Here is a 22,770-nt window from a genome sequence, read left to right on the forward strand (position 1 = left end):
ATTCGTACTATTTAAGTAAAGCTTTACCTGAGTATATCTACCTAGTCATATTAAAATTTCAAGTTTTATGGGTCTTGTTCCGGTCAAAGAAATTTATTTGTCCCAGTGATCTGGCCTTGTAAGGCAGTCTCCTGTATCATTGTGATTGCGATTTCACAATGCTTTTCATTGCAATAAAATACACTCCTGGAAATGGAAAAAAGAACACATTGACACCGGTGTGTCAGACCCACCATACTTGCTCCGGACACTGCGAGAGGGCTGTACAAGCAATGATCACACGCACGGCACAGCGGACACACCAGGAACCGCGGTGTTGGCCGTCGAATGGCGCTAGCTGCGCAGCATTTGTGCACCGCCGCCGTCAGTGTCAGCCAGTTTGCCGTGGCATACGGAGCTCCATCGCAGTCTTTAACACTGGTAGCATGCCGCGACAGCGTGGACGTGAACCGTCTGTGCAGTTGACGGACTTTGAGCGAGGGCGTATAGTGGGCATGCGGGAGGCCGGGTGGACGTACCGCCGAATTGCTCAACACGTGGGGCGTGAGGTCTCCACAGTACATCGATGTTGTCGCCAGTGGTCGGCGGAAGGTGCACGTGCCCGTCGACCTGGGACCGGACCGCAGCGACGCACGGATGCACGCCAAGACCGTAGGATCCTACGCAGTGCCGTAGGGGACCGCACCGCCACTTCCCAGCAAATTAGGGACACTGTTGCTCCTGGGGTATCGGCGAGGACCATTAGCAACCGTCTCCACGAAGCTGGGCTACGGTCCCGCACACCGTTAGGCCGTCTTCCGCTCACGCCCCAACATCGTGCAGCCCGCCTCCAGTGGTGTCGCGACAGGCGTGAATGGAGGGACGAATGGAGACGTGTCGTCTTCAGCGATGAGAGTCGCTTCTGCCTCGGTGCCAATGATGGTCGTATGCGTGTTTGGCGCCGTGCAGGTGAGCGCCACAATCAGGACTGCATACGACCGAGGCACACAGGGCCAACACCCGGCATCACGGTGTGGGGAGCGATCTCCTACACTGGCCGTACACCACTGGTGATCGTCGAGGGGACACTGAATAGTGCACGGTACATCCAAACCGTCATCGAACCCATCGTTCTACCATTCCTAGACCGGCAAGGGAACTTGCTGTTCCAACAGGACAATGCACGTCCGCATGTATCCCGTGCCAACCAACGTGCTCTAGAAGGTGTAAGTCAACTACCCTGGCCAGCAAGATCTCCGGATCTGTCCCCCATTGAGCATGTTTGGGACTGGATGAAGCGTCGTCTCACGCGGTCTGCACGTCCAGCACGAACGCTGGTCCAACTGAGGCGCCAGGTGGAAATGGCATGGCAAGCCGTTCCACAGGACTACATCCAGCATCTCTACGATCGTCTCCATGGGCGAATAGCAGCCTGCATTGCTGCGAAAGGTGGATATACACTGTACTAGTGCCGACATTGTGCATGCTCTGTTGCCTGTGTCTATGTGCCTGTGGTTCTGTCAGTGTGATCATGTGATGTATCTGACCCCAGGAATGTGTCAATAAAGTTTCCCCTTCCTGGGACAATGAATTCACGGTGTTCTTATTTCAATTTCCAGGAGTGTATATAAAATTTACGAATTTCGTTCGTTGTTTCAATTTTTCCAAGCAGTAAATTTTCCTTTTGTTGTTTGGCTTCATTTTAAGAGTTCATCGCACAGTTCCTCCGTCTTATTTGCTCGTATTCAGTTTTAGGTACACAGTTCGCTATAATCAATGTGAATTTTGTTAATTTTGCGGCGTGGTCGTAAATACAGTAACAATAGTGCCACATACTCTACAAATTATTACAATGAAAGATTATTATGTTTAGCAAAAGTTACATGTGGCTTGAAGCGAAGAGACACAACACACATTAATCTCACAAAAAAGGAGCAGAAAGGAAGGAATTTAAATACGACAGCACTAAGTCACACATGAAATAATAAAAACATTTCGTCGCCTTATCGACGTTGCTACGGTACTGGTGCTTTATTTTGTGTAATTGCAGTCGAAAGCGACGCAGGCTGATTTCGTTGCCGAATGATGCGGGCGTAAGCCGTAAATGCGTGAAATTTTGGAAGGTTTCTTCTATCAGGCTCCGCAAAATTCCTTTGCACTGTTACTTAAAAGTTTTAAACGCGTTTCGATAGTTAACAAGCAAACCATTTGCGGAGAAAAAGTACGCGAAGTCACCAGTAATTTCAGCTAACACTCATGTAATATACGTAAGCAGAGCCGATCTCTTGATATTTAATGATCTTTAAACTCTTAATTCCATAAAATATGGGGTATTTTGGGAGAATATTGACCAAAAACTTTTTTTTTGGACGTTGTAATCATTCACAGTAACAACCTAACCTAACCATATTTCTAACAAAGGAAAATATTATGAACTCACTTTCCAACTGGACACGTCCTGTGGTGATTCTTGAGTAACACAATCACCAAATCCAAATCTAAAACCGCTCAATATGTTTAAAATAACAAATTATAGGTGTAAATGAACTACAGCTAATCGAACGACAGTGTCATACCGATATCCAAAACCTCTCGGTACAATTGTCGAAACATCGGCGGGAGGACCGTTCGGTAAAAGGTCTCAGAAGCTTACTGAACAGTAAATTCGAATAAAGAACCGAAAATGACGTCACTACCGAAACTAACCTACTGCACCGATCGGTATGAACGATACAGAATAGGGACCCAGGGCGCCTATTCTGTATCTTTCCGCTATTGAGCCGATCGTTTCGGTACTCAAGAGCACAGAACGGTCTAGTACTCGAGTTAGAGCCCCTGCATTATTCAGTACGCATTTCGGTAGCGATACCGTTCGGGTGTAGAGAACCGAAGCGCTGTTGTCGGTTCGCGTCGCGCAAGCCAATCAAAAGCAAGCGGCCGCAGATCCGCATTATTTGCACCCATCCGTGCGCGAACCCTTGTCCTTGCATTTAGCTCTCCTGCGCGCTAACCACTTGGCCACGCTAAACAACAATCACGCATTGCTCAATTCTTATACTATTGCAGAGAGGAACGTAGGCTGACTTCGTTGCCAAACGATGCTGCGTAAGCCGTTAATGCGTGATGGTTTGGAAGGTTTCCATTATCAGGCTTCACATAATTGCTTCCCATTGTTACTTGAAGGTTGTCAACACGTTTCGATAATTACTAACTAAACCATTTGTGGGAAAAAGTACACAAAGTCACTAGTAACATCAATTAATACTCATATAATATACGTAAGCAGAGCCGATGTCTTGATATTTAATTACCTTTAAACTCTTATTTGCATAAAAATAACATGTATTATGAGAGAATATTGATCGAAAAAGTTTTCTTTTTGGATGTAATAATTTATTTATTTATTTATGCATTTATTTTACCTGGCAAGATTAGGGCCTTCAGGCCCTCTCTTACACCTAACCAGGCATACTCAGATTCAACAAATTTCAGTTTCTACAGAACATTAAGGACATATAACATGTTATACAGTATTAATGTTACAGAAAAAATTAGAGATTATAAAAGTACTACAATGATAATTCTAACAATCAAAATGTAATTATAATAATCAAGAATAATAATAATAGTAATGACTATGTATAGGAAAGTGAACATATTTTTTCTTTTATGAATGTCAGTCCTATTGCTAGTTGGCAATTTTCTCGTTATATTCTTGCAGCTTGTGAGTTATTCTCATCAAGAAGAGACATAAGACGATAGAATGGGGTGAAAGAGATATAGAAAAGGTAGATAAGTTAGAGGAGGAGAAATAGAATGGTAAAATTCGAAGCTATGATGGAGAGGAGAAAGAAAAAGATGAGAGGGGCACGACAATGGTGGCTATACCGTCCCTAATATGTAAGTCTTGAGTTCCCTCTTGAATGTTGAGTGGTTCTGAATAAGACGCAGATCACAGGGGAGCGCGTTCCATAGTCGTATGGCTGAGATGGAGAATGACATGGAGAAAGATTTTGTGTTATGTAAAGGTACAGCCAAGATGCTAGACGTATCCGATCTGGTATTGCGGTTGTGGAATGATGATAGGTGTTTAATGTGAGAAGATAAGTATTGGGTGCACCAGTGGCTAAGAAATCGTTGAAGTAAGCACATCGTGTGGAGATCGCGTGCCTTATGTGGGCGTATCCAACCTAGCTGGGAGTATGAGGGACTGATATGATCATACAACCCTATATTGCATACGTATCTAACGCAAGCATTCATCACTAGCTCGAGGCATCTCGAATTTTCACTATTTGTGCCGTGTTGAACTACATCACAGTAGTAAAGATTAGGCAAGACTAGTGTTTGGACTAATTTTTGTTTAACATGGGTTGGAAATATTTTTCTAAATTTTTGAATTGCGTGTAGGGAGGAGAGCGATTTCCGGCAAGCTGTGACTGTTTGTTCTTCCCAGTTTAGGTGTTCATCCAAGATTATTCCAAGGTCTTTTACTGTTTTTTTTACGGTAACAATCTAACATAACCATATTTCTAACAAATGAAAATAGTCTATTATGAACTCACTTTCCAACCGTATGCGTCCTCCGGTGATTCTTTAGTAACACAATCACTAAATCTAAAGTCTACGTCTACAGACGTTAAAGTAACCTCTGGCGTGCCACAGGGGAGTGTTATGGGACCATTGCTATTCACTATATATATATAAATGACCTTGTAGATAGTGTCGGAAGTTGCATGCGGCTTTTCGCGGATGATGCTGTAGTATACAGAGAAGTTGCAGCATTAGAAAAGTGTAGCGAAATGCAGCAAGATCTGCAGCGGATAGGCACTTGGTGCAGGGAGTGGCAACCTACGCTTAACATAGACAAAAGTAATGTGTTGCGAATACACAGAAAGAAGGATCCTTTATTGTATGATTATATGGTAGCGGAACAAACACTGGTAGCAGTTACTTCTGTAAAATATCTGGGAGTATGCGTGCGAAACGATTTGAAGTGGAAAGATCATATAAAATTAGTTGTTGGTAAGGCGGGTACCAGGTTGAGATTCATTGGGAGAGTCCTTAGAAAATGTAGTCCACCAACGAAGGCGGTGGCTTACAAAACACTCGTTCGACCTATACTCGAGTATTGCTCACCAGTATGGGATCCGTACCAGATCGGGTTGACAGAGGAGATAGAGAAGATCCAAAGAAGAGCGGCGCGTTTCGTCACAGGGTTATTTGGTAAGCGTGATAGCGTTACGGAGATGTTTAGCAAACTCGAGTGGTAGACTCTGCAAGAGAGGCGCTCTGCATCGCGGTGTAGCTTGCTGTCCAGGTTTCGAGAGGGTGCGTTTCTGGATGAGGTATCGAATATATTGCTTCCCCCTACTTATACCTCCCGAGGAGATCACGAATGTAAAATTAGAGAGATTAGAGCGCGCACAGAGGCTTTCAGACAGTCGTTCTTCCCGCGAAACATACGCGACTGGAACAGGAAAGGGAGGTAATGACAGTGGCACGTAAAGTGCCCTCCGCCACACGCTGTTGGGTAGCTTGCGGAGTATAAATGTAGATGTAGATCGACAGGGCCACACCGAAATCCAAAACCTCTCGGTACAATTGTCGTAAAATCGGTGGGAGGTCCTTTCGGTAACAGGTCTCAGAAGCTTACTGAATAGGATATTTCAGTACAGAACCGAAAATGACGTCACTACCGAGACAAACCTACTACACTGATCGGTATGAACGATACAGAATAGCCGGCCGGAGTGGCTAAGTGGTTCTAGGTACTACAGTCTGGAACAGCGTGAATGCTACGGTCTCAGGTTCAAATCCTGCCTCGGGCATGGATGTGTGTGATGGCCTTAGGTTAGTTAGGTTGAAGTAGTTCTAACAAGGGAACCTCCCCATCGCACCCCCCTCAGATTTAGTTATAAGTTGGCACAGTGGATAGGCCTTGAAAAACTGAACACAGATCAGTCGAGAAAACAGGAAGAAGTTGTGTGGAACTATGAAAAAAATAAGCAAAGTAAAATATACAAACTGAGTAGTTCATCAGCTACATCAGGGAGAGTGTGAACTCAGGAGCGCCGTGGTCCCGTGGTTAGCGTGAGCAGCTGCGGAACGAGAGGTCCTTGGTTCAAGTCTTCCTTCGAGGAAAAAGTTTAATTTATATTTTCAGACAATTATTTTGCGAAGGTGCACAGGTACACAGAGCAGTATTATTTACGTGATCGTGTGTCAATTATCAAAGTTCAGGCACTCACACATAATCAACTTCGCTCTCCAAAATTCCAGGACATGTTCAGATTTGCTTGGACACATGCAGGATTTGACGGTGTACACACGGAAAATTTTGAAAACGTTAAAAACATATGTTTTGACAGAGAACAGGGAAAATTGTGGGACTGTGAAACTGTTGCCTTCATTTGTTGCAGTTTATGTGACAAACTCTTATGTTTTCATCACTTTTTTGGGAGTGATTATCATATCGACAAGAAAACCTAAATCGGGCAAGGTAGAAGAATCTTTCTACCCATTCGCTAAGTGTGCAAGTTAGGTGGGTCGACAACATATTCCAGTCATGTGACGCACATGCCGTCACCAGTGTCTCATAGAATGTATCAGACGTGTTTTCCTGTGGTGGAATCGGTTGACCTACGACCTTGCGATCAAATGTTTTCGGTTCCAATTGGAGAGGCACGTTCTTTCGTCTACTAATCGCACGGTTTTGCGGTGCGGTCGCAAAACACAGACACTAAACTTATTACAGTGAACAGAGACGTCAATGAACGAACGGACAGATGGTAACTTTGGGAAAATAAAGAAAGTAAACTTTTCACTCAAGGGAAAACTTGAAGCTAGGACCTCTCGTTCCACAACTGTTCACGCTAACCACGGTACAAAGTAAACTTTTCACTCGAGGGAAGACTTGAACCCATGACCTTTCGTTCCACAAGTGCTCACGCTGACGACGGGACCACGGCGCTCCTAAATTCAGAGTATCCTTGATGTTGCCTATCTTGCGCATGCTTTTTTTTTCATAGTTCCAAACAACTTCTTCCTGTTTCCTCGAGTGATCTGTGTTCAGTTTTTCAAGGCCTATCCACTGTGCCAACTTATAACTAAATCTGAGAGGGGTGCGATGGGGAGGTTCCCTTGTGAGAACTACTTAATCTTAACTAACCTAAGAACATCAGACACATCCATGCCCGAGGCAGGATTCCAACCTGCGACCGTAGCGGTCAGGCGGTTCCAGACTGAAGCGCCTAGAACCGCTCGGCCACACCGGCCGGCCTACTCAGTTTGTATATTTTGCTTGTTTTTTTTTCATAGTTCCGCACAACTTCTTGCTGTTTTCTCCATTGATCTGTGTTCAGTTTTCCAAGGCCTCTCCACTGTGCCGACATAACTAAACCTGAGGGGGGGGGGGGGGGGTGCGATGGGGAGGTTTATAACGATATGTTTACGTAATGAGTATACATAAACATACAGTTATAAACGTCCCCGTTCGTAGTCGCTAATTATAGCAATATGTTTACTTTTGTGCTGTAACATATAGCTATAATCAGCGGTGGAAACATATTTGCGAACGCCGACCGTGTGCGGCTGATTCTTCTTTGATCGTCTGATCAGTCGGAAGTTGCATTGCAGAGGAGAGTAAATGCCTATTCAAAATATAATTATTTTGGATAGCTCAACATGAATTTCCTAAGGGACCGTAGTTTATCATGCATTTATCAGTAGAGTATGGCGCGGAGAAAATATTTCGCCGCATGCAACTTCCGTCCGAACTCGACGAAAGAATTCGTGACTGTGAACTCTCTATTTGGCAGAAACATAAAGAAAATTAAATAACTTCATGAAGGAGTGAGACATAGATTCTATATTAAATAAATAGTCCATACACCAGTTCCATGAAACTCTGAATTTATGGCAATTAATAGACGAACTTACACTGCAATGAAGGATTTAACATGGATGCCGTTTTGACTGGCACTTCTCTTAATGAAAACAATTCCTTCGACGTTTTCACATACACGTCGCACAATAAATCTACTGCTAGGCACTTTTAGTATTATACATTCACTTTTCACAAAAACAATATTATTTTTAACGATAATAATACGGCGGCAAGACATGCGCGTCCGACACAAGAGACAAGAGAAGAATGAGTAACTGTTCATCGAGAATATCTCGTACCTAAAAAAAAAAAAAAATGGAATGAAAGTGTTCTTCTTCTGTCCGTTTTTCGCGCCGCGGTTTTCCAAGTCAATAACTCACTGCATCTCTGACGGCGCTTCGACAATAAACAAGTTACGTCACAGGTCGTTCACCTTTTACATTCTCGCAACATTATTTGCTAACTGTAGCTGTTGCCGAGCGACTGCTCGATTGGTGAATGATTTAAAATGGTTCCCTTGTAAGTTCTGGGGGACTGATGACCTCAGTTCAGTCCCATAGTGGTCAGAGCCATTTGAACCATTTTTGATACAGAAGAGGGCCCCAGGTAACGACGCAGAGACGCCCAGAGCTGCCGGACTGGAAACATCACGCGTAGTTGGGAACAGGCGGTGGCGGTACTTTCGGAGCGCCCTGTGCCGCGAGGCGATTGTGTCTGCCGGCTGTGTGCTGTGGCGCGCCAGCATTATGTGGGGGCGGCGGACCCGGAAAGGCTGCCGTGCGTCAGTGGGCCACGCACGCACCACACACGCGCCCGCTTTGATGCGTGCCGGCCCGGACGTCACGTGACCTGTGTCGGCGCAGGGAGGGGGTCCTCACGTGAGCCGCGTGCCTGGCGTGCTAGCGCGTCCTGCCCGAACCTCGGCGCACACAGACACAGCGTTTACACGCGGCTCTCAAACCTGCCACAGGGCGGCTCGCGGCTGAAGTCTATGTGGCTCTGCCGACACAGAGAGACAGTACGTTACGATACGCACTGTCCAGTCACATTAACGTGACCCCCGCCCAGCCCCGGATCTACGATATTTCCGAACGGGGGCAAAACTTGACAGTGACAGGAACCCCTCCCCCCCCTTCTGGCCGCCCCCTTTGAGATATGACGTAAAAATTTTAAAAAATTGATTTTTCAGAAATACGTAATACGTTCATTTTGTAGCCCACAACTTTCTGGAGACTTTGATATACAGGGTGATTCAAAAAGAATACCACAACTTTAAAAATGTGTATTTAATGAACGTCATTACAAAGAGTATTTAAAAAGGTTTTTTTTCACTCAAAAACAAGTTCAGAGATGTTCAATATGGCCCCCTCCAGACACTCGAGCAATATCAACCCGATACTCCAACACTTTCCACACTCTCTGTAGCATATCAGGCGTAACAGTTTGGATAGCTGCTGCTATTTCTCGCTTCAAATCATCAATGGTGGCTGGGAGAGGTGGCCGAAACACCATATCCTTAACATACCCCCATAAGAAAAAATCGCAGGGGGTAAGATCAGGGCTTCTTGGAGGCCAGTAATGAAGTGCTCCGTCACGGGCTGCCTGGCGGCCGATCCATCGCCTCGGGTACTTGACGTTCAGGTAGTTACGGACAGATAAGTGCCAATGTGGTGGCGCTCCATCCTGCTGAAATATGAATTGTTGTGCTTCTTCTTCGAGCTGAGGGAACAGCCAATTCTCTAACATCTCCAGATACTGTAGTCCAGTTACATTTTCATCACTCGTTCTCGGCCGTCCAGAACTTTTCCCTTTGCACAAACACCCATTCTCTGTAAACTGTTTATACCAACGTTTAATACACCACCTATCAGGAGGTTTAGCACCATACTTCGTTCGAAATGCACGCTGAACAACTGTCGTCGATTCACTTCTGCCGTACTCAATAACACAAAAAGCTTTCTGTGGAGCGGTCGCCATCTTAGCATCAACTGACGCTGACGCCTAGTCAACAGCGCCTCAAGCGAACAAATGTACAACTAAATGAAACTTTATAGCTCCCTTAATTCGCCGACAGATAGTGCTTAGCTCTGCTTTTTGTCGTTGCAGAGTTTTAAATTCCTAAAGTTCTGGTATTCTTTTTGAATCACCCTGTATAATGAAACTTTTTCTAAGGGGACGTTTCATATGGCGACCCTGCCAGGATTCGAACCTGGAATCAAGGTCCTCTTAGAAAAATTATGAAATGACTGTGCTGGTAAACCTCTTACGTTATTTCATTTTCAAACAGCTGAGCAAAACTGAACGTACTCACACATTTCTCTCTTTACTTATTCTGATCATCACTAAACTGACACACAATATTTTTAGCGGTAATGCAATCTGACTTTCAATAATCCCTACAAAAGAATGGCCCTGACTTAACAGTAACCTATGCCTTTCATGAATCACTTACCTCACAAAAATCTTCGTACTCAAACTACTGCAATACAGCATGCGCCAATACTGCCAGTTGAATAAAAGATTCTAACTACTGAAGGCACTAAATACTGATAGGCATAGTTAGCAAATGAAAGATTTTGATAGAGAACAAACAATGTATTTACCTTAATAGTGTTCAAAAGTCATAATATATATATATGAGTTGATGACATCCAGTCTTACAGATTTCGTTTTTCTGATGGACACACGTCCAGATTGTCCGCTCTCAAAACTCCGCCATCTCTCTCCCCACATCCACCACTGCTGGCGGCTCACCTCCAACTGCCCAACGCTACAGTAGCGAATATTCCAACAATGCAAACCAGCCACAGATTCCACACAGCACAGTCAGTGATTTTCATACAGAGCGCTACGTGGCGTTACCAACATAAAAACCTAAACAGCCTACTTACAATATATTTAAACACATATTTTCGAGAAAATGTAAGACATGTTGTTTGGTAGTAAGTGCGCCAAAGTGCAGTGCCACGCCTCTTCACATAGCAATCTTCTATCACTGTTGAATTCAAACGTGTCTTGTTTTTGTGGCCTTCAGTACTGAGACTGGCTTGATGCAGCTCTCCATGCTACTCCATCCTGTGCAAGCTTCTTCATCTCCCAGTACCTACCGCAACCTACACCCTTCTGAATCTGCTTAGTGTATTCATCTCTTGGTCTCCTTGTAACGCCGGAAATGCATATCCTCCTATTTCCATCTACTGTACTATAAATTTGTTTTCCTTATTTTTGTTACCTGGATATATGACATTTCTGTGTCTTTACATATTGTAATTATTTTACTATTTGTGTATATATATTTATGCATTTCTGTCGATGTATAATTGGTTTGTTTCGTAAATATTATTTGTATTTTTACGCTGGGTCTTGCCTAGGGAAAACTATGCTATCGAACGAATACATCGATAGCTCGTGTGGAGAATCAAAGTGTGTAGGATCTTTGGTAGTGTTAACTCTGCCGCGTGGAGCCGAGTTGCCGCGCTTTCGGGGTTTGGCAGCATGTAATTGCGCTCGACTTGCTATGATAGTTTCTGACACGGTGTCGCGGACGGGAAGCATTAGCTGGCGCACATCAAGAGCCCGTTTCGTCTGGTGACCGTGTCGAGAAGGCGCGCCAACATCCAGCTTCTGCAACAGCGACGGCCGACAATGAGTGACTGTCGCCACCTCCTCGATCGACGGCTTCAAACCTTCAATCAACCAACAAGGAAGACTGGAAGCACGTAAAGTTTTAGAACTGTATGGCAGACCTCAGCTTTTCAAACTTTTAAAATTGTTGCATCACAAAATTACAGCAACTTAGCATGAACCTTTGTTGCTCATTGTCCCAATTGCATTACCAAGCAGGGTCCCTTCCTTTTCCGGAATGAACCCGAGTGTCGTTGAAATTCAAACGCCAGCATTAAAGTAATATCATTCCATTTCACTGCTTTAATTTCAAAGTTCAGTTAAGGTATTCATAGCTGGCTACAATATTTAGATTACACAAGCACGAATTAAGAGTGCGAGTTTTGTTACCGTATTTTAGCTTACCTGTGACTGCAGCTCAGCTTGGTACGTAGTAAATTTTACTATTGTTAATTGTTCAGAATCGTTTAATTCAAGTTCAAAGTTAAATCTCTTCTTTCTAAATTGCGTAGATTCAAGTAGCTTTTGAAATGATTGTTGAGGTAGTCCAAGACTAACCGTATTTTACTGAATTTCGATGTGCTTCAGAAAGAAAGCTCACGATTATCTTCAGTCACCATATTAACTTTCGGTTTTCCGGTTTTATTAATTCTTTTGCTAAATTAAGTCAGAGTGTAGCGAAATTTATTACTTCTGACAAACTTTCAGTTTTCACACCACACGTGTCAACCTTCAGTTGCCACGCTTCTAGTGCTAATTATATGTGTAATAACCTTTCTTTTTCAGTTACTATAGTAATTGTCCTTAGGACTGGTGACCGTAATTTCCCCCAAATCTCAAATATCTAATTACCGCTAGTTAATTATTAACGTAACGGCCGCACATTTACTTTCTTTATTAACTTTACCCCTTTTCAAAATTAATTTCGACCAGTTTCATTTGCATTTTTCCTTTCATTTAGATGTAACCCTTTTCTCCCTCTTTACCGACAAATTGACTTCGGTGACGATTGCTTTTCCCAAATTTCCATTAAGTACACGCGGTTTAATTCAAAAAATGGTTCAAATGGCTCTGAGCACTATGGGACTTAACATCTATGGTCATCAGTCCCCTAGAACTTAGAACTACTTAAACCTAAGTAACCTAAGGACAGCACACAACACCCAGCCATCACGAGGCAGAGAAAATCCCTGACCCCGCCGGGAATCGAACCCGGGAACCCGGGCGTGGGAAGCGAGAACGCTACCGCACGACCACGAGATGCGGGCACGGTTTAATTTTTCACTGTCATTAACGTCGGTAAGTGAGGGGGAGGTTACATCCTTCTACGAATTTTACCCTCCACTCTGCCCTCCAATACTAAATTTGTGATCCCTTGACGCCTCAGAACATGTCCTACCAACCGATCCCTTCATCTAGTTAAGATGTGCCACAAATTTCTCTTCTCCCCAATTCTATTCAATATCTCCTCATTAGTTATGTGGTCTACCCATATAATCTTCAGCATTCTTCTGTAGCACCACATTTCGAAAGCTTCTATTCTCTTCTTGTCTAAACTATTTATCGTCCACGTTTCACTTCCATACATACCTACACTCCATACAAATACTTCCAGAAACGACTTCCTGACATTTAAATCTATACTGGATGTTAACAAATTTCTCTTCTTCATAAACTCTTTCCTTGCCATTGCCAGTCTACATTTTATATCCTCTCTACTTCGACCATCATCAGTTATTTTGTTCCCCAAATAGTTAAACTCATTTACTACTTTAAGCGTCTCATTTACTAATGTAATTCCCTCAGCATCAACCAATTTAATTCGACTACATTCCATTATCCTAGTTTTGCTTTTGTTGATGCTCATCTTATACCCTCCTTTCAAGATACTGTCCATTCCGTTCAACTGCTCTTCCAAGTCCTTTGCTGTCTCTGACAGAATTACTATGTCATTGGCAAACCTCAACGTTTTTATTTCTGCTCCATGGATTTTAATTCCTAGTCCGAATTTTTCTTTTCTTTCCATTACTGTTTGCTCAATAAACAGATTGAATAACATCGGGGAGAGGCTACAACCCTGTCTCACTCCCTTCCCAACCGCTGCTTCCCTTTCATGCCCCTCGACTCCTATAACTGCCATCTCATTTCTGTACAAAACTGTAAATAGCCCTTCTCTCCCTGTATTTTACCCCTTCCATCTTCAGAATTTGAAAGAGAGTATTCCAGTCAAAATTGTCAAAAGCTTTCTCTAAGTTTACAAATGCTAGAAACGTAGGTTTGCTTTTCCTTAATCTATCTTCTAAGATAAGTCGTAAGGTCAGTATTGCCTCACGTGTTCCAACATTTCTACGGAATCCAAATTGATCTTTCCAGAGGTCGGCTTCTACTAGTTTTTCCATTCAAAGGTGTATATTTTGTAATGGAAGCCGTCAAACCAATACTCGGGACAGGGGAAATTAAAATGCCCTGTTGTGCATCTGCTAGTCGGCGGTTTGAGATCGTATCCCCCCTTAAAAAAAACTCAAAATTAATACTGGACGGGATTATTTGTGAGCGGCAGAATAAGAACTTTTCAGAAAGTTTGCAATCTTTATCCCCTGTTAGCTATGAACTTTCTCTTTTGTGTGACATAAATATAAATATAGGAGTCATAAAACCAGTAAAGGCAAGACACACGCAAGACAGTACACATTTCTTCAATCCTTAATCCCCAGCATTTTGTTCTCTCTGATCTTGGCACAGCATTAAACGGTGTGCTTTCCTTTCTGCAAAAGAAGCTGTTATTCCATCAAAATTCGTCAAACGTTTTGCTACATGAAAAATATAAATGTCGTTGGGTAATATTGGAAAGTCTGTTAAGACTGACTGACTGAAGCGGTTTCTCGATTTCATTACGTCTATTTTGTCACTGTCTGCTAGAAGAAAAGAAATAGGCCTTCCGAATATTGCGGCAATTGTAACACACGTCAAATAAGCGAGACTGTTTTGGCACAATCGTCAGTTTTATCTACCTCATTTACACAAATAACACGAGAGAATACAATTCATGAAGTACCAATATCAAATGCCTATTAAGCTTATTAGAAGCAAAAAGTTTTATGTTAGGAAATAGTTTCACATTTCATTCATATGCTCCAGTTTCTCAAGCATGAGATCGAAAAGTCGTGGTAGTACGAAATTTTTATATAGATTTGGAATCGTCATATCCATATAATTTGTCTGATGTCCCCATTTCTTGTCGTTCCTCAGTCTAACAATCAGTCTTGTCATCACTAATTGTGCAACTATTCCAGCCATTGTCAAAACTTATTCTCCAGTTTACTTCACTAACGCTGCCAGAATCACCAGTTTAATTACCCCACATTTGTTCTCCGGTCAGGCGTTATTACGTGTTCGTACAACGCGTTTTCCGCGCGGTTCCAAGAACAGAACTTAAGCGGCTGCTAATCAGAGACTGTACAACTGGCCCTTACAGTATAGCGATCTGGCAAAAATGTTGTGTCATAATTTCATTTTCTTGGATACACCGAGAATATAATATGTAATCTTTCTTACCTGTTATTCCTGTTAGCGGTTTCTTTCCACTCTGGTGGTCTGAATCCATGCATTTCGCTAATAACAACGCTGATAATTCGCACACCCAATCAATCACATAAACAAACAGCGATTGACCTTGAGCCGTTCGTGATTTACTCGGCTCAGCTCTTATAACCCCGTCCCTTTTGTCAGCGGTAAGTTTATTTCTGGATGCGACGGGGATTCCCCTGGCAGAGACACTACGCACGCACTCAAAAATCAACTTATGATTCGTTCAGAAATTAGAATGTGTTCAAAATGTTCATAAATCAACTGGGATTCTTTTCAAAATCATATGAATAATGGACTGATAGACGTGTGCCGGATGCTACACGCTTTGTGGAACCAGGTTTCCCCTCCCCTCTCCCCCTATATCCGGGCCTGAGGCACACGCTACCCCATCTCTGTCCGTGTCTGTAACTGTGTGTCATCTGGAAGCTGTCTAAAGCTGAAGACGCACAACGGAGGATCTCAGGGAGTCACGGACCAACGCTCGACTCCAAAGAGTATACTGGGTTTGGACAAAAATATGGGCAGCTGGTGACTTTTAACCCTAGGATGCATATAAGGGCCTCCGTGGCCCTTGTATGTCTTCATTTTTATAAAAATTCTGTAATTTTTTGTTTGATTTCAAACTTCTTTCCAGTACTCTTTCACTAACACTGTGACATTCCTCCTATCAAGTCTGAACGAGATACTTTTTTAAGTTTTTTGTATAATACAATACTTTTACCCCTACACCGTGAATGCATATGCAGGGCTTCAGAATCCCTCACACATTTATAAATGTTCTTTAGCCTGTATTGTCTTCAACATTGGTTTGGGAGCAGTTATTAATTCAACAACAACTGTAGTGGTATTTCCAGCAACAGGAGTGCCAACAACAGCAGTAGCTGTAGTAGTAATAGTATAACTACAAAATAATACACACTACTTTCATATATTGGCGATGTCGGTGAATTATTGATCTTTTTGCTATCAAATGTTTCATTATTGCATAGTATTGTTATCCTGTGCTGCTCTTGTCAGCCTCATTGTTACTGTAGTTTGTTTGTCGCTGCAAGGCCCATATTGTTACGAGTATGACTCGTTTAGTGCTGCACAAGTTGCTGTTCGAGAGGCACGCCTTTTGCTGTGGCTTCGACACGCAAAGCAAGAGAGTCAGTACGTGCAAATGCAGCTAGTTTTGAAAGTGTTGTGGTTCAGTGGTTTGAAGAAGATGGTTCTTGCGAGGAAGACAATATTTTTGAAGGTGCAAGTAGTGAAGAAGCAGCCAATGAACCTGCAGATGTGAATATTGAGGGAGATGACAGTCCTTCCGATAATATTACTTCATCAGAGTCTGAAAATGAAGAACCACCACAAAAAGGTATAGAAGACCAGATTAGTCGGACCAGATTAGTCGGACCAGATTAGTCGGAGTGGAACGATTTGGAAATTAGATCCTCCTGCAACTTTTCGTACGCCTGTCCATAACATCGTAAAGAAGGCACCTGGTCCACCCCGTGGTTTGGAGACCTGTAAACCTAAGGATGCCTGGGACTATTTCACCTCCAAGGAAATACTACAGGAAATTATCAATTGCACAAATATTGAAGTCAGAAGAGTGGCTGCTTTACGTGGTAAAACGTGTAAAAACCTTTCGCTTCCTGAAATGGAGGGTTTTCTTGGTCTTTTACTGCTTTCTGGTGTTGAGAAGAGTTGGGATGTCCCTATTACAGAATTATTCCTGGATGAAAAGGCAAGTTCCTAATCTTCCAAAGAAAATCGTTGATGCCATGCAAAGATGTGGTGTTCAAAAAGATGTCATATTGCCGAACCAACTACCTGTTTCAGAGAAAAGAAGACGATGCAATTATTGTCCACATAATAAACACAGGAAAAGTGCTATGACATGCATTAAGTGTGAAACCAACATTTGTAAGGAACATAGTGGCCTTCTTCGTGCTTCTTGTTTGTCACATGTTGAAACTAAGAAAAATGTAATTTTATGTGAACAATGAATAATAACTTTTTGTCAAAATATTGCCTATATACATAATGTTGTGAATAATGAGTATGTTTTAATTGAAGAAATTGGTTGTAATAAATTTTATAAAATGTAAACTGCACCTTATAAGTGAATTAATAAAATTATTTTTATATGTTGCATGTAAATGGAAGTAACTAATAAAATTTCACTCTTAGATTTTTTAAAAAAATTAATAAAATGTTAATCAGGCCCACCAGATCCTGTTACTGTATCTTAGGTATCTTTCAATATGACAATAAATTTGACACAAATAAATTTAACTCCAAAGAATGATTATATGAAAAGAGAAAAATTTTAAATTAGGGCAGGGCCTTGGAGGCCCTGCATATGCATTCGGCACCATGCGTCCTAGGGTTAATGTGACTGGACAGTTTACGTCAGGGGTCTCCAAACTTCTTAGTCCGCAGGCCACATTGACTCCTCCACGAAGTGATAAGGGCCAAGATCTACCTTGTGGGATTAAAGCAGCCTAGCACTTCATGATCACCGTAATGTACGGCTAAAGGAAAGATGAAATCACAAAAATTTAAGGTTGTAGGAACAGCTAGCACTGAAACGAACTACGATTTTTATTTAATTACATAATTTTGATTGGTGGACGTACCTGACCGAAATTCTGGCGTATTTTATTCTGGCGGATTTCACCAACAAAAAACTATGTCACTGCACATTCTTCACGAAAGCATCCAGCAAAGTTAACGAAATCTCAAAATCATTGTTAGCAACGCTATTACTGCAAGACGTAACAGAGGTAGTGTGTGTCAACGCATTGTTATTTCTAGCGGCGCAACAATTAAGTTCAGTTATGTAGTCTTGTAGCGAGTAGCAGAGCCAGAGCATGTATTTGATAGTTCTGTTGCGTGATTGTGTCTATGTTGCGAGTGTCTCACGAGTTTTTTGGTGTTTTATGCGCTGTGCTAGTAGGTGTGGGACAGTTCAAAGTTTGAATTCGAAGAGCCAAGGAAAATCTGAAAATCGAAATACGTATAGCACGACTTGAGTATTTTTCAATGTATTTTTTAGTGGAACTACAGTGTAATTATGAGTATTTAATTTAGTAATTAAAGTACCTTAAAGATAAATTCATTGCATTTTGTTTAGGCAGACTACTTCCTAGTTTTATTAGTATTAAATAGCACAATTTTATTGTCAGGTTACAATCTTTTGTGAAGTTCTGTACAAATATGGAAAAGAAACGAAAGATTGCAAGTGAATGTAGAATTTTTAAAGAGGAATGGGGATGTCAATATTTCGTGGCGGAGTCAAGCAACAAACCAATGTATATTATTTGCAATGAAGCAATATCAGTCTTCAAAGAATTCAATATAAAACGTCATTATGAGACCAAGCACTCTCAGAATTACTCCGAGTTTACAGGATGCGAACGATTAGAAATGTATGAGTCTCTGAAACGCCAGCTAAAAACCCAGCAGTCGCTGTTTAAGAAAGTAAATGCTGAACAACATGCAGCAACTCTGCTAGTTTTCGTGTGGCTCATTTAGTACCGAAACAGTGCAATCCGTTTACCGACGGTGAATTAATTAAGAACTGCATTATTGCAAGAGCAGAAGAAATGTGTCCAGAAAAAGTTAATTTTTTTATTTAAAAACATAAGTTTATCGGCAAACACTGTGGCACATAGGATAGATAACATTGCACAAAATATATCAGCACAACCGTGACAAAAATCAAGACGTTCGTTCTCTTTGGCCCTGGATGAGTCTAGTCTGTTAACCGTTCATTTTTTTTTTTCTTCACTATCGCACGGAGAATGGTCTGTCTGTTTATTGTGGATAGCCACAAGTTTAACCTTGACCTTCCGCTTTGTAAAGATAGAGCTCCGACAATGCCGTGGTGTATTGGTCGCGATAGGCCTCGAAACTCAGTTGTTGGCAGTATAGTATAGGCACCACCTCAAACATTTGGCGGGCCGGATATGGGGGATGTCCGGCCAGTTAACGCGGGCCTGTTTGCCGGACCTTGCGGGCCATAGTTTGGAGACCCCTGGTGTACGTCATCATAACAAAGTGAGGCTGTCATCAATGTACTACAAAGTCCCCCACCCCCGATTATTTAAAGAATCCATTTTCCAATTCTAAAAAAATCTCAAAGTCGATTATTTTACAAATGTGATAATGTGTTAAATATCTGACGTTAATCTTGTACAACATTTACGCGTCAAAGCACATCTCAATATTTGTGATGTCGTATCCCGTCAACTGCGTCTCGTAGAATGGTATACGAAAGTGGTGCCGTAGCGGCCGTGCGGTTCCACATCGAAGCGTCTCGAACCGCTCGGCTACATCGGCCGGCGACTGAGAAACTTGACACATTTAGCGGTTTACAATAGCATGTGATAAACTGTGGCTCAAGTTTAAGAAGTATAGTTCACCTATCAGTGATAGATCTGTGTAACAGAGCAGTTCATGATGGGATGGACGCCCCATAGTATACAGTTAATGTTAGAAAAATTCTAAAGAAATAGATTACCATAGAATCTAAATAAATAGACTATCGCAGAATGCGTGTAAAACAAAACATACGGTGAGAGAGAAAGAAAGATACTTAATGAAACGCGTTTGGCAGTCCACAGCGCAATGACTGAAGCCTCCAATGACAACTGTTGCAGAATCCCTTGGCTGATAAATTAGCCACAGTGTTCTCAGAGAATGTTCTTCATCACAGATCAGAGCTACGATTTTAGTAGACTGCAGGAGCATACAAGGAAAAGTACCAGAATTAGTATCGCTTGCTGACGGTTATAATGCACGGACAGTACAATGAAGCTCCAAGGAAACTGGTATAGGCATGTGTATTCAAATACAGAGACATGTAAACAGGCAGAATACGGTGCTGCGGTCGGCATAGCGTATATAAAAAGACAAAACGTGATTGGCGCAGTCGTTAGGTCGATTACTGCTGCTACAATGGCAGGTTTCACGTTTTAAGTGATCTTGAACAAGGTTTAATAGTCGGCGCACGAGCGATGGGACACAGCATCTCCGAGGTTGCGATGAAGTGGGGATTTTCCCGTACGCCCAATTCACCAGTGTACCCTGAATATCAGGAATCTGGTAAAACATAAATCTCCGACATTGTTGGAGCCGGAAAAAGATCCTGCAAGAACGCGACCAACGACGACTGAAGACAATTGTTCAACGTGACGGAACTGAAACCCTCCCGTAAACTGCTGCAGATTTAAATGCCGGGCGATCAACAAGTGCCAGCGTGCGAGCCATTCAACGAAACATCAGCGATATGGGCTTTCGCAGCTGAAGGCCCACTCGTGTAGCCTTGTTGACTGCACGACACAAAGCTTTATGCCTCGCCTGGGCCCGTCAACACCGACGTTGGACTGTTGACGACTGGAGTCTCGTTTCAAATTGTATCGAGGGGGTGGAGGTGTACGGGTATGGAGGCAACCTCATGCTCATGAATCAATGGATCCTGCATGTCACTGTTCAAGCTGGTGGAGGCTATGTAACGGTGTGCGTGTCTGGGGGGGGGGGGGAGCAGTTCAGCTGCAGTGATATGGGACCCCTGATAGGCCTAGATTCGACAGGTGACACGTACGTAGGCGTATAGTCTGATCATCTGCATTTCTTCATATCCATTGTGCATTCCGACGGACTTGGTCAATTCCAGCAGCACAATGCGGCACCCCACACGTCCGGAATTACTACAGAGTGGCTCCAGGAGCACTCTTCTGAGTTTAAACACTTCCGCTGGCCACCAAACGTCCCAGGCAGGAACATTATTGAGCCTTGCAAAGGTGCTGTTTAGAAGTGATCTCCATCCCCTCGTAGTCTCATTTGTGGACAGCCCTGCAGTCCATTGTATCAATTCCCTCCAGCACTACTTCAGACATTAGTCGAGTGCGTGCCATGACGTGCTGACTGCTGAGCACTTCGGCGTCCTCGCGGGCCTCCTACACGATATTATGCAGGTGTACCAGTTTGTTTGGCTCTTCCAATGTACTAGGATTAGAAAGTTGGTTGAAACCTGACGCTAATGACAACGAAAACGTAAGTTCAGATTGGAACATTTACCGTAAGGATAAGTTTGTCGCCAGTGGCAGCGGCGTGTTTATTCCAGTACAGAATTCGATAAAATCTAGCGACGTTATCACGGATTCAGATTGTGAATTAATCTGGGTGAACTTACGTATCAAAGCTCGGTGAAAAATGGTAATCGGTTGCTTTTTTAGACCGCCTGGGTCCGCAGCATTCGTGGTAGAGCGCTTCTGACAGATCTCCCACAATATCGATAGTAATTTTCCTGATCATGCCGTCGCAATATGGGGTGACTTCAAGTCGTGAGGGTAACGTCTTAAACCTCCTGGCAACAAACAGACCTGATATTATCGAATCAGTTACAGTAGAGGAAGGTATCAGTGATCATAAGGCTGTGATAGCGGCAAGATACAAATTTCAGAGTGTCTTAGCAATCAGCATCAAATTTTCGGTGATGAGGATGGAGATGTAGAGAACAAATGAAATATTCAAAGGCATCGTGCAGTGTGCCATAGACAAATATGTTCCGAGTAAGATCTTATGGGATGGGAAAGACACGTCATGGTTTAACAGCCGTGTAAGAAAACTGCTATGTAAACGAAGAGATTTTCACGTCAGATTCAAAAACCTAGCCGACAAACAAAAGCTGAACGAATCCAAAATGACTGCGAGGACAGCAATGAGAGAATCGTTCAATGAATCTGAAAGTAAAACTTTGTCAACCGATCCGAGTAAACCTTCTAAGAGGTTTCGGTCGTATGTGAAATCAGTAAGTGGGTCTAAATCATCTTTTCATTCACTCAGTGACCATTCTGGCATCGAAACGGAAGATGACAGAGAGAAGGTCGAAATACTGTATTCGGTCTTCCGAAATACTTCACAGCCAAAGATCTTAGCACGGTCCCTTCTTTTAACCGTCGTGCGAACGACGAAATGGCAGATATTTCAGATAACCGATGGGGGAATGTAAGAAACAACTACAATAGCTTAGTAGTGGAAACACATCAGGTCCAGAAGAGATAAGTATGAGATTCTATAAAGATTATGCGAAAGAACTTGCTCCCCTTCTAGCAGTAATTTACCGTAGATCGCTTGAGCAACGAAGGGTACGTAGCGATTGGAAGCAAGCGCAAATCATTCGCGTTTTCGAGAAGGGCCATAGGACAAATACACACAATTGTAGACCTATATCGGTGACTTCGATCTGTTGTAGAATTATGGACCACGTTTTATGCTCAAGAATTATGAGGTTTTTGAAGAACAAAAATAATCAGCCACCCGCTGTGGCCGAACTGTTCTAGGCGCTTCAGTCCGGAACCTCGCTGCTGCTAGGGTCGCAGGTTCGAATCCTGCCTCGGGCATGGATGTGTGTGGTGTCCTTATATTAGTTTGGTTTAAGTACGGGACTGATGACCTCAGATGTTAAGTCCCATAGTACTTAGAGTCATTTGAACCATTTGAAAAGAATCTCTATAAAAGTAAATGTCGCTTCCACAAACAGAGATCCCGCGAAACTCAGATCGTTCTGTTCCTCCATGAGATCCACAGCGCCGTAGACAAAAGCGTTCAGGTTAACGTCGTGTCCCTTGACTTCAGGAAGGCATCTGACACAGTCCCGCAATGCCGTTTAGTGAAAAAAATACGAGCTTATCGAGTAT

Source organism: Schistocerca cancellata, chromosome 11 (assembly GCF_023864275.1).
Source record: "Schistocerca cancellata isolate TAMUIC-IGC-003103 chromosome 11, iqSchCanc2.1, whole genome shotgun sequence".
In the NCBI taxonomy this organism is placed as follows: domain Eukaryota; kingdom Metazoa; phylum Arthropoda; class Insecta; order Orthoptera; family Acrididae; genus Schistocerca; species Schistocerca cancellata.